This window comes from Manis pentadactyla, chromosome 6 (assembly GCF_030020395.1).
Source record: "Manis pentadactyla isolate mManPen7 chromosome 6, mManPen7.hap1, whole genome shotgun sequence".
NCBI lineage: Eukaryota > Metazoa > Chordata > Mammalia > Pholidota > Manidae > Manis > Manis pentadactyla.
In genome coordinates this window covers 42,669,797-42,681,156 of record NC_080024.1, presented here as the reverse complement: position 1 = coordinate 42,681,156, position 11,360 = coordinate 42,669,797, and the positions used below count along the sequence as shown (strand labels likewise).

At 40.2% G+C, this 11,360-nt stretch overlaps 1 protein-coding gene across 2 annotated transcripts in view; it reads left to right on the top strand.

The window, feature by feature from the left end:
- Positions 1 to 67: 67 nt before the first annotated feature.
- Positions 68 to 11,360, top strand: part of SF3B1 (splicing factor 3b subunit 1) — a 79,573-nt gene continuing 68,280 nt past the window's right edge. For both annotated transcript variants that reach the window (XR_008998222.1, XM_057503770.1), the window contains exon 1: positions 68 to 171. The gene's annotated coding sequence lies outside the window, so the exon portion shown is untranslated. The remainder of the gene's footprint in view (positions 172 to 11,360) is intronic.

Sequence of the window (11,360 nt, the reverse complement as noted above, 5' to 3'; positions counted from 1 at the left end):
TACGTCGAACGGACGGCGGCGGCTTACCCCACCTCCCGCGTTGAAGCTCTTCCCCCGATTCGTCGACGGTTGCTGTTCTCCTTACGGTCGCGAGGCCCGGCACGTGAGTCCAGCCCTGGCGCGGGAGGCAGCCAGAGGTTCTGGGTGCTAGTACTGTAACCTTGCAAACCGGTGAGTGCTCTGTGGGAACCACCCTCGCTCCTGGCTGCAAAGTCTGGCTGTCAGTCGTGCTGTTAATCATTGTCTAATACAATACCTGCGTGTTTATCCCTTGAGGTGGTTGTGAGGGCAACGTAAGGTCCAGCCCTTGGGAAAGAGACTAGGTTCTATCTGCCTCCTTGTGTGGCCAACATTTTGATTGTTTGTATGGCTTGGGTTTCCCTTATGCTGCAGAGAATAAACAGCTTTGCTCTCATCCAGTATTTCGGGAATCAGTCGTCTAGTTCTGGCAATTTTTCCCTTCCCTTTCTTCTCAGGTCCATATTTAACCTTTGCATGTCATAGTTCCTTGTCAGTTGTCAAGTGAAGATAGCAGCATTACCTACTACATGCAGTTTTGAGTAAATTAGATAGTAGGTTAAATAGAGCCAACAAATATTCAGCACTTACTGTTTGCTTTTTTAGGTCCTGGATAAGTGAACAAAAGTCTTTACCACCATAGAGCTTATATTCCATGGACGGAGATCAATCAGTATATAAATACAATGGCAGATAATCACATGCTGTAGAAAAAAAAGTAGAGTGAAAATATTTTATATACCACAGAGGTGGGCCTCTGAGGGGATGATCAAAGACCCAATGAACAAAGGCCTGAATGAAGTAAGGAAGTGAACAATTGAATGTTTGGGAGGAAAGTAACTTCAGGTGTAGTGAACAGGTGCAAAGACTCCAGACAGTAACAGTCTTGTGTTGTTTTGTGAAGAGCAAGGGCTTTGGATCACAGTGACTGAGGAGGAGAGTGGTAGGAAATGAGATCAGAGGTAGTGAGGGCTTTATCATAGTGCCTCAAGGCCACTGTATCAAATTTTGGATTTTACTCTAAGTGAAGGGGAGACATTCAAAGTTGAGGGCAGAATAGTGACTCGATCTGATTTACATTTACAGAAATAAATCAGCTGCTGTGTGTATGATTTTTTTTCTACTCTTCCTTTGTTCATTGCAGTTATCACTTAATCGATGTTTTGTAAAGTGAGTTGAAATCACCGGCTACAAAATTTGTCAAACACTTCAGTACAGTACAGGATGTACTTCTTGACTTAGGTGGTTCTGTAGCTGCATCTAAACAATTCTACATCAGATTAACTCCGTATACACAATCCCTGATCTTTTTGCCTTAAATCTTAAATATTTCTAGTAATGTCTTCCTTGAAAACACTTTATATTATTATTCCTCTGCTAAAAAAACTAGTGGTTACCAGTTAACTACAAAATATAAGCATTACACTGCTACCCCTACTAAGTTCTATTTCAAACTACTGGTATTGTTAACTAGCAAGTCTGTTAAACATATTTTTCAGAACAATATATGATTTATGTACTTAATATGCTGCCTTCTTCTATTTAGGGCAAATAAAGGAATCTTCCTAATAGATGATAGTGTATCAATTGACTTCTCAGCAAAGGAAATAATAATATGTCATATGCTTAAAAGTAGTAATAAACTCTGTTTCAGTTTCAGTAAATAACAGTGCTTCCATAAACTGGGAGTTTAAAGTCTATGTCAACGAACTAGACAAACTAGTTCTAAAATTCATATAGAACAAAAAAAAACCCTGAATAGCCAAAGAAGGAAGAATAAAGCTGGGAGGATTATGCTCCCTGACTTCAAGCTCTGCTACAAAACCACAGTAATCAAGACAATTTGGTACTGGCACAAGATCAGACACATAGACCAATGGAACAGACTAGAGAGCCCAGATATAAAGCCAAGCATATATTATCAATTAATATACAATAAAGGAGCTATGGATATACAATGATGAAATGACAACTTCTTCAACAATTGGTGTTGGCAAAACTGGACAGCTACATGAAAGAGAATGAAACTGGATTATTGTCTATCCCCATACACAAAAGTAAACTCAAAATGGATCAAACACTTGAATGTAAGTCATGAAACCATAAAACTCTTAGAAGACAACATAGGCAAAAATCCCCTGAATATAAACATGAGCAACTTCTTCCTGAACGCATCTCCTCGAGCAAGGGAAACAAAAGCAAAAATGAACACATGGGACTACATCAAACTAAAAAGCTTCTGTACAACAAATGACACCATCTACAGAACAAAAAGGCATCCTACAGTATGGGAGAATATATTTGTAAATGACATGTCCAACAAGGGGTTAACATCCAAAATATATAAAGAATTCACATGCCTCAACATCCAAAAAGCAAATAATCTGATTAAAAAATGGGTAGAGGAAAGATGGCAGCATGAGAGGTGAGACAGAGGCTTCCTTCTAAAAGCACATATAATACAAAAATATAAATAATACAACTGATCCTGAAAAAGCAACAGTAAAGAGGACTGTGCGCAACTGCATACACCTGGAGAAAAGAGCAGACCTCATGGAACAGGGTAATGTACCAAAGCTGTGGCCTGGGGGAACCCAAGCCCTTCCCCCACCCCAGCTCACCTTTGCAGGGAAGAAAAATGGAGCCTGGAGGGAGTGGAGGCCTGGGACTACTGAATACCTAACTCCAGAGATCTGCTCTGGGAGCACAGACCTGCATTTCATGATGCTTGCATGGTACTCTCGTGATTAGGGAGTTGGAAAGCTAAGGCAGAATTCCTGGAGAGACTGAGATTCCAGCTGCTTGTGGAAAGCAGGGATCCATATCCGGCTGCTCTCGGACAAAAGAAAGGCGGGCAGTCTGGGAGACTTCCTAACAAGGAAGCCCTTGGCAAGAGGGCTGCTAAAGGGGCAAGGATTGCACAGAGCTTACTGCTCAGGAGAAAGGACAGGTAGACAAAATTGTCCGGGTGCACTCTGCCCAGCAGGTTGGGAGCTTTCACAATCTTCAGGTGCTCCAACTCTCTGGCTGGCTACACAGCTCCAAGGACCCCCTCCGTGATATGCAGCCTACTGCGCCTTTCTCCCGGCCAGCCCCACCTGGCTCGCAAACCGGCAAACTCTACCTTGGTGTTAGGCCAGCCAGAGGGAAGATCTGTATACAGCAACTACAAACGCCAAGCATAGAGGCCTATACCTGTGTGCTTGGCCCCTGGTTCAGGCAATGGAGACAGGCATAGCAGCCGGGAAGCAGAAAATAGCTCTTTCCTCCCCCCAGGCACCAATACCACTCACTTGTGACCCCTGACATTGCTTAAAGGGCTGAGCAGCCTCAGAGAATAGAGCTTCTGGACACTAAAGGACGCCATACACAAATATGAAGTGCCAAAGGAACCTGGTTCAAAGTAAAATTACTAATACAACTTCTGAGAAAGATGTAAATGACATGGACCTCATGAGTTTTCCTGAAAGGGAGTTCAAAATAAAAATCATTAACATGCTCATGGAGGTATGGAAAGATATTCAAGAACTCAGGAATGAATTCTGGTCAGAGATCTAATTGTTAAACAGCATGATGGAGGGTATTAAAAGCAGATTAGAAAAATGAAATAGAAACTAGAGAAGAGGAATACAAAGAGCTGAGGCACAGAGAGAAAAAAGGATCCATAAGAATGAGAGAATATTGAGAGAACTGTGTGACCAATCCAAGCAGAACAATATTTACATTATAGGGGTACGAGAAGAAGAAGAGAGAGAAAGGGATAGAAAGTGTCTTTCAGGAGTTAATTGCTGAAAATTTCCCCAATCTGGGGAAAAAAATAGTCTTTCAGGCCATGGAGGTGCACAGATCTCCCAACACAAGGGACCCAAGGAAGACAACACCAAGACATATGATTATTGAAATGGAAAAAGATCAAGGATAAGGACAGACCATTAAAAGCAGCCAGAGAGAGAAATAAGATCACATACAGAGGAAAGCCCATCAGGCTATCATCAGACTTCTCAGCAGAAACCATACAGGCCAGAAAGGACTGGCATGATGTATTTAATGCAGTGAAGCAGAAGGGCTTCGAACCAAGATTACTTATCCAGCAAAATTATCATTTAAATTTGAAGGAGGGATTAAACAATTTCCAGATAAGCAAAAGCTGAGAGAGTTTACCTCCCACAAACCATCTCTATGGTGTATTTTGGGGGGACTGCTATAGATGGAAGAGTTCCTAAGGTTTAATAGCTGCCACCAGAGGTAATAAAACCACAATAAAGAAAGTAGAACAGCTAATTACTAAGCAAATGCAAAATTAAATTAAGTATCCCCAAAGTCAATCAAGGGATAGACAAACAGTACAGAATATGATACTTAATATATAAAAAATGGAGGAGGTAGAAAAAGGAGGAGAAAAAAGAACCTTTAGCTTGTGTTTGTAATAGCATATTAAGTGAGTTAAGTTAGACTCTTGGGTAGTAAGGAAGTTAACCTTGAACTTTTGGTAATCACAAATCTAAAGCCTGCAATGGCAATAAGTACATACCTATCGAAAATCACCCTAAATGTATGTGGACTGAATGCACCAATCAAAAGACATAGAGTCACTGAATGGATAAAAAAACAAAACCCATCCATATGCTGCCTATAAGAGACTCATTTTAAACCCAAAGATATAAACAGACTGAAAGTTAAGGGATGGAAAAAGATATTTCATGCAACTAATAGGGAGATAAAAGCAGGAGTTGCAGTACTTGTATCAGACAAAATAGACTTCAAAACAAAGGAAGTCACAAAGGACAAAGAATGACATTAAATAATGATAAAAGGGTCAAACCAACAAGAAGATATAACCATTATAAATATCTATGCACCCAATTAGGGATGGCGACATGAGAGGTGAGAAAGAGGCTTCCTCCTGGAACTACATATAGTGTGAAAATAGAATTAGTGCAACTGACACTGAGAGAGAAACAGAGAGGAGAACTGCACTGGACTGCATACACCCAAAAAGAGGAGCGGACCTCATGAAGCAGGATAACGTACCAAAGCTGTGGCCTGGTGGGACCCAAGCCCTTCCCCCACCCCAGCTCACCAATGGGAGGTAGAGAAACTGAGCAGGGAGGGAGTGGAAGTCCTGGACTGCAGAATACCTAGCTCTGGAGATCTGCTCTGGGAGCAGAAACCTACACTTCATGGTGCTTTCATCATACTCTCGTGATTACGGGGTTGGAAAGCTGGTACAGGCAGAGTTCCTGGGGAGACTGGGATTCCGGCCTTTTGTGGAAAGCAGGGATCCATATCCGGCTGCTCTGGGACAAAAGCTTATACCTGAGTGCTCAGCCCACTGGTTCAGGCAGTGGAGGCAGGTATAGCAGCCGGGAAGCAGGACTCTTTTCTACCCCCAGGCACCAATACCGCTCCCCTGCAACCGCTGGCATTGCTTCAGGGGTTGGGCAGCTCCAGAGAGTGGAGCTTCTGGACACTGGAGGGCGCCATATACAGATATGAAATTCCAAAGGAACCTGGTCCAGAGTAAAATTATGAAAACAACTCCCAAGAAAGATTTAAATAACATGGACCTTGTGACACTTCCTGGGAGGGAGTTCAAAGTGAGAATCATTAACATGCTGGTGGAGATGCGGAGAGATATCTGGGAACTCGGGAATGAGTTCCGGTCAGAGATCCAGTTGTTGGGGGACACAATGGAGGGTATTAAAAGCGGGTTGGATACAGTGGAGGGGATGATAAATAAAATAGAAACCACAGAAGAGGGATGCAGAGAAGATGAGGCACAGAGAGAAAAAGGGATCTCTAGGAATGAAAGACTATTGGGAGAACTGGGTGACCAGTTCGAGTGGAGCAATGTTCGCATTGTAGGGATACAGGAAGAAGAGAGAGAGAAAGGGATGGAAAGTGTCTTTGAGGGGGTGATTGCTGAAGACTTTACCAGTCTGATGAGGAAGATAGTCTCTCGGGCCATGGAGGTGCACAGATCACCCAACACCGGAGACCCAGGGAGGAAACCACCAAGACATATGGAAATTAAAATGGCAAAGATCGAGGATAAGGACAGACTATTAAAAGCAGCCAGAGAAAAATAAGGTCACACACAAAGGAAAGCCCATTAGGCTAACATCAGACTTCTCAGCAGAAACCTTACAGGCCAGAAAGGAGTGACATGATGTATTTAATGCAATGAAGAAGAAGGGCCTGGAACCAAGATTACTTTATCCGGCAAGATTATCATTTAAATTTGAAGGAGGGATTAAACATTTTCCAGATAAGCAAAAGCTCAGAGAATTTACCTCCCACAAACCATCTCTACAGTCTATTTTGGAGGGACTGCTATAGGTGAAGTGTTCCTAAGGTTTAATAGCTGTCACCAGAGGTAATAAAAATACACTAAAGAAAGTAGAACAGCTGATTTCTAAGCAAATGCAAAATTAAATTAAGTATCCCCAAAGTCAATCAAGGGGTAGACAAATAGTACAGAATATGATTCTTCATATATAAACAATGGAGGAAGAAAAAAAAGGAGAAGAAATAGAAAAGAACCTTTAGATCGTGTTTGTAATAGCATATTAGGTGAGTTACGTTAGACTCTTAGATAGTAAGGAAGTTAACCTTGAACCTTTGGTAACCACGAATCTAAAGTCTGCAATGGCAATAAGTGCATACCTATTGATAATCAGCCTAAATGTAAGTGGTCTGAATGCACCAATCAAAAGACGTAGAGTCACTGAATGGATAAAAAAACAAGACCCATCTATATGCTGCCTACAGCAGACTCACTTTAAACCCAAAGACATACACAGACTAAAAGTGAAGGGATGGAAAAAGATATTTCATGCAATTAATAGAGAGAAAAAGCAGGAGTTGCAGTACTTGTATAAGACAAAATAGACTTCAAAACAAAGAAAGTCAGAAGAGACAAAGAAGGACATTACATAATGATAAAGGGGTCATTCCAACAAGAAGATATAACCATTATAAATATCTATGCACCCAACACAGGAGCACCTACATATGTGAAACAAATACTAACTGAAATAAAAGGGGAAATAGAATGCAATGCATTCATTCTAGGAGACTTCAACACTCCACTCACTCTGCAGGACAGATCAACCTGACAGAAAATAAGTAAGGAGACAGAGGCACTGAACAACACATTAGAACAGATGGACCTAACACACATCTACAGAACTCTACACCCAAAAGCAGCAGAATACACATTCTTCTCAAGTGCACATGGAACATTTTCAAGAATAGATCATATACTAAAATGCAAAAAGAGGCTCAGTAAATTCTAAAAGACTGAAATTGTACCAACTAGTTTCTCAGACCACGAAGGTATGAAACCAGAAATAAATTATGCAAAGAAAATGAAAAATCCCACAAACACATGGAGGCTTCACAACATGCTCCTAAATAACCAATGGATCAATGACCAAATAAAAACAGAGATCAAGGCAATATATGGAGACAAATGACAACAACAATTCAACACCACAAAATCTGTGGGACGCAGCCAAGGCCGTGCTAAGAGGAAAGTATATTGCAATACAGGCCTACCTCAGGAAAGAAGAACAATCCCATATAAGCAGTCTAAACTCACAATTAATGAAACTAGAAAAAGAAGAACAAATGAGGGCCAAAGTCAGTAGAAGGAGGGACATAATAAAGATTAGAGCATAAATAAATAAAATCGAGAAGAATAAAACAATAGAAAGAATCAATGAAATCAAGAGCTGGTTCTTTGAGAAAATAAACAAAATAGATAAACCCATAGCCAGACTTACCAAGAAAAAAAGAGAGTTTACTCACATAAACAGAATCAGAAATGAGAAAGGAAAAATCACTACGGACACCACAGAAATACAAAGAGTTATTGGAGAACACTATGAAAAATTATATGCTAAGAAACTGGGTGACCTAGAAGAAATGGACAACTTTCCAGAAAAATACAACCTTACAAGGCTGACCCAGAAAGAAACAAAATCTGAACAGGCCAATTACCAGCAATAAAATTGAACTGGTAATCAAAAACCTACCTAAGAAGAAAACACCTGAATCAGATGGCATCACCACTGAATTTTATCAAACATTTAGTGAAGACCTAATACCCATCCTCCTTAAAGTTTTCCAAAGGGTAGAAGAAGAGGGAATATTTCCAAACTCATTCTATGAGGCCAGCATCACTCTAATACCAAAACCAGGCAAAGACACCACAAAAACAGAAAATTACAGACCAATATCCCTGATGAACATACATGCAAAAATTCTCAACAAAATATTAGCAAACTGAATTAAAAAATACATCAAAAAGATCATCCATCATGATCAAGTAGGATTTATTCAGTGATGCAAGGATGGTGCAACATTCAAAAATCCATCAACATCATCCACGACATCAACAAAAAGGACAAAAACCATATAATCATCTCCATAGATGCTGAAAAAGCATTTGACAAAATTCAACATCCATTCATGATAAAAACTCTCAAGAAAATGGGTATAGAGGGCAAGTACCTCAACATAATAAGGGCCATGTATGACAAACCCACAGCCAACATCATACCTAACAGCGAGAATCTGAAAGCTTTTCCTTTAAGGTTGGAAACAAGACAAGGATGCCCCCTCTCCCCACTTCTATTCAACATAGTAGTGGTGGTCCTATCCACGGCATTCAGACAACATGATGAAATAAAACGCATCCAGATTGGCAAGGAAGAAGTTAAACTGTCCCTGTTTGCAGATGACATGATATTGTACATAAAAAACCCTAAAGAATCCAGTCCAAAATTACTAGATCTAATATCTGAATTCAGCAAAGTTGCTGGATACAAAATTAATATGCAGAAATCTGTGGCATTCCTATACACTAACAATGAACTAGCAGAGAGAGAAATCAGGAAAACAATGCCATTCACAGTTGCATCAAAAAGAATGAAATACTTAGGAATAAACCTAACCAAGGAAGTGAAAGACCTAAACTCTGAAAGCTACAAGACACTCATGAGAGAAATTAAAGAACATACCAATAAAAGGAAACACATCCCATGCTCATGGATAGGAAGAATTAATATTGTCAAAATGGCCATCCTGCCTAAAGTAATGTACAGATTCAATGCATTTCCTATCAAAATACCAACAGCATTCTTCAACGAACTAGAGAAAATCGTTCTAAAATTCATATGGAACCAGAAAAGACCCCGAATAGCCAAAGCAATCCTGAGAAGGAAGAATAAAGCTGGCGGGATTATGCTTCCCAACTTCAAGCTCTACTGCAAAGCCACAGTAATCAAGACAATTTGGTACTGGCACAAGAACAGACCCATAGACCAATGGAGCAGACTAGAGAGCCCTGATATAAACTCAACCATATATCATCAATTAATATATGATAAAGGAGCCATGGACATACAATGGGAAAATGACAGCCTCTTCAACAGCTGGTGTTCATAAAACTACAGCTACATGCAAGAGCATGAAACTGGATTATTGTTTAACCCCATACAGAAAAGTAAACTCGAAATGGATCAAAGTCCTGAATGTAAGTCATGAAACCATAAAACTCTTAGAAGACAATATAGGGAAAAATCTGAATATAAGCATGAGCAACTTCTTCCTGAACACATCTCCTCGAGCAAGGGAAACTAAAGCAAAAATGAACTCATGGGACTACATCAAACTAAAAACTTTCTGTGTGGTAAAGAACCCCATCAACAGAACAAAAGGTGTCATTCAGTATGGGAGAATATATTTGTAAATGACATATCCAACAAGGGGTTAACATCCAAAATATATAAAGAACTTACATGCCTCAACACCCAAAAAGTAAAGAGCCCAATTAAAAAATGGGCAGAGTATATGAAGAGACAGTTCTCCAAAGAAGAAAGTCAGATGGCCCACAGACACATGGAAAGATACTCCACATCACTAATTATCAGGGAAATTCAGATTAAAACCACAGTGAGATATGGCCATCATCGAAAAGACTAAGTACAACAAATGCTGGTGAGGATGAGGAGAAAGGGGAACCCTCCTACACTCCTGGTGGGAATGTAAACTAGTTCAATCATTGTGGAAAGCAATATGGAGGTTCCTCAAAAAACTCAAAATAGAAATACCATTCGACCCGGAAATTCCACTCCTTGGAATTTACCCAAAGAATACAGCTCAGATTCAAAAAGACATGTGCACCCCTATGTTTATCGTAGCACTTTTTACAATTGCCAAGATATGGAAGCAACCTAAATGTCCATCAGTAGATGAATGGATAAAGAAGAAGTGGTACGTATACACAATGGAATACTATTCAGCCATAAGAAAGAAACATATCCTGCAATTTGCAACAACATGGGTGGAGCTGTATGACATTATGCTCAGTGAAATTAGCCAGGCAGGGAAAGACAAGTGCCAAGTGATTTCCCTCATATGTGGAGTATAACAATGAAGCACAACTGAAGGAACAAAATAGCAGCAGACTCAGAGACTCAAAAAATGAATTAGTGCTTAGGAAAGAAGAGGGGTGTGGGAGGAGGTGGGGATGGAGGGAGAAGGGGATTGTGGGGTATTATGTTTAGTACACATGGTGTGTGGGTTCACGGGGAAAACAGTGTAGCACAGAGAAGGCAAATAGTGAATCTGTGGCATCTTACTACACTGATGGACAGTGACTGTATTGGGGTATGGGTGGGGACTTGGTAATATTGGTAAATGTAGTAAGCACCTTGTTATTTCATGTGAAACCTTCATAAGAGTGTATATCAATAATACCTTAATAAAAAAATGGGCAGAGGATATGAACAGACAATTCTCCAACAAAGAAATTCTGATGTCCAACGGGCACATGAAAAGATGCTCCACATCACTAATTATCAGAAAAATGCAAATAAAAACCACAATGTGGTGTCACCTCAAACCAGTTAGGATGGCCAGTGTCAAAAAGACTAAGAACAACAAATGTTGGTGAGGATGTGGATAAAGGGGTACTCTCCTACACTGCTGGTGGGAATGTAAGCTGGTTCAACCATTGTGGAAAGCAATATGGAGGTTCCTCAAAAAACTAAAAATGGAAATACCATTTGACCTGGGAATTCTACTCCTAGAAATTTACCCAAAGAAAACAAGATCGCAGGTCCAAAAAGACATATGCTCCCCTATGTTTATTGAAGCACTATTTACAATAGCAAAGATATGGAAGCCACCTAAGTGTCCATCAGTAGCTAAATGGATAAAGAAGATGTGGTACATAGACACAGTGGAATACTATTCAGCCATAAGAATAAATCCTACCATTTGCAAGAACATGGATGGAGCTGGAGGATATTATGCTCAGTGAAATAAGCCAG